The following is a 2401-nucleotide window of genomic DNA, read 5'->3' on the forward strand; positions in this document are numbered from 1 at the left end:
TAAAGTACCTTGTTCCTCAGGAAGCAGTGAAAGCCCTAAGTCCCCATCAGCCCACCCCGCAGGGTCCACCAGGCTGCCTCACGGTCCTCGCATGACTGACGTGGTGTTCACTTGGAAATAACTCAGGATGGCATCATCTGAGTACTCTTCACTTGTCTCGTTCACTCATCCTAAAGAAGAGACTTCCAACTTTCTTCCCTGGCCCTTAATTAGTTTCCAAAGTAGGGGAAGAAAGACTCTTCTACTTTCAAAATTAAAAATAAGTAAACTTCGAAAGGCTTCCTCCATCCCCTGCCTCCTTCCATCGTGAGAGCTGCTCCTGGAGGGGAATTCCTCTGAAATGAAATCAGGAAGGGCTCCAAGAGAGCTCATGTTTCCAATATTAAGGCTCTGACTTCTGAGGACACAGCCCAGCCCATTCTTTAATCACAGCTGAGGAAATTCCCCCAGCCTGGGTAAAAGATCTTAATATCTTAAGAAGGCTGATGAGCTCATGAAAAGCAGTTGAATTTAGAATGCCAAGACACTCCCAGACAACTCCTTTAGCTCCTTTTCTCCTCCATTCACCCCTCGAATTTTCCAGATCAGCACCACGCCAAATTTTCAGAGATTTTCAAAATAGCTTTTATTTAATGCATTACAAAGTAGAGAGCCGTTGGAGCTCTATTTCCCTGATACTCTTCCTGGTGCACTATCTTCGTCAGTATGAGATAGCTCAGAAAATTTAGCTTTAAACATATTATGAGCCCCTCATCTTCGGTGGGTTTGACTTTCCCAATTTTACTTTTCTGTGTGAGGATTATCTCATATCCACCTAGAAATTTCATGGGAGAAAGAAAGAAGTACTTTAGAAGATTTCAGATAATGAGAAACAGAAAAACCTTAGTCATTATTAAAAACACTTGACATTTGCAAGGGAAGCCAAAGATGGCAGGACTGAGAGTTTATTTATTCATATAATAATATTCACAAGCAAACTACCTACCCTCCTTCTTTAAGTGGGAGACACAATAAAATAAAATTGAATGAAGTATAATCCGCTACAGGTAGGAAGCCATTTTCCAAAACCCCTATAAACAGCATAGTTTCCTGGTACGTCTCTGTTGCCAACATATACATGTATGCCATCCTTACTCTTTATTTCCTAGGCTCATAAAACAAAAGAGTAAAACTTCAGGTGACAACGAAGGATGGAGATGGGAAGTGATTTTTTTTAATGTCTTTTGGAGTTGTGTTAATCCTACCCTCCCAGAGCAAAGAAAGTTTAAGTCTGGAAATAAAGAAAGCGTTTTGTAGATGACAGTTGTTTGTAAGTGTAGAAAGCAAGAGATTTCCATGTATGGACCTGAAGTGCATTCCAGTGCAGTGTCAAGTTTTGTGTGCGATAAGGCCAGAGCAGGAAGCCACTCGAGGTCAGGAAGGAAGTGCTGTCAAGCCTGGGAGCGGGCAGAGTCCTGCGGGGAGCTGGGCAGGCTCACAGCTTCAGCTGTGTAACCACTGCCCTATTTTAAAAGATAAACAGCGTGAATAACACAGAACCCGCACGGTGGCTGCTTCAAGTTCATCCAAACCACACAAGGAACTCAACCTTAGCCCTTGCCAGGCTTTGCAAGTCTCCCAAAAATGTGAAGTTACTGTTTCTCCTGGGACACGAGGCAGAGACTGCTCAGAGGATTTGATTATGACCTTTTATCCAGTATCCACAGCTGGCTTTGAGGGCCTCTGGTTATCCTAGCAGATTTCCAAGTGTCCCTCATTTCTCCCACCCACCCTCAAGTTTCTACCAGCCTCTGTCTGCTGGGCAAGAAATCCTACTATGAGTTAATGTTAGTAAGCCAAAGTTCTCCCTTGAGTCATGACCTGTCTAATATGCAGTCAGCCAACAGAACTCATTAGACTGATGACCTTGACAATACTTTAAAGAGTTAATTAAAGATCAGTAAAGATCAGTAAACTCTGACTCAGTGTCCACAGTAGGCTAACGATTGCGCTGGGCAAAGGCTCCTGAGGTTTAGTCAGCTGCCCTGATCCTCACAGAGTACACGGGAGAGAGTGCTAATACAGTCACTCCCTTCCTAAGATACTAAAGCTTGTCTGCATTGTGATGGGGCAGTGCTAAAAGGCACAGAATGTGCACAAAAGGAAGATCATTGAGGGGGTTCTAATTCAAGCTCAAGTTAGGGATGGACACTAAGAGACACTCCAGGGTGAGTGGGTGTCTTCCCAAGTTAGGGAGACAAACAACAGAACCCATGGGAGGTGTATTCCCAGACCCAGAACAGCCCCACTGCAGCTGAGAGGCCAGAGACAGCCTGTAGTTAGCGTGTGACACCTTCACACAACTGTTCAGGAAGCAAGAAGACACCAGTGGGCATTTTCCCTGGAAAAATCGGGATACAAG

The sequence above is a fragment of the Lutra lutra genome, chromosome 4, assembly GCF_902655055.1.
Source record: "Lutra lutra chromosome 4, mLutLut1.2, whole genome shotgun sequence".
In the NCBI taxonomy this organism is placed as follows: Eukaryota; Metazoa; Chordata; class Mammalia; order Carnivora; family Mustelidae; genus Lutra; species Lutra lutra.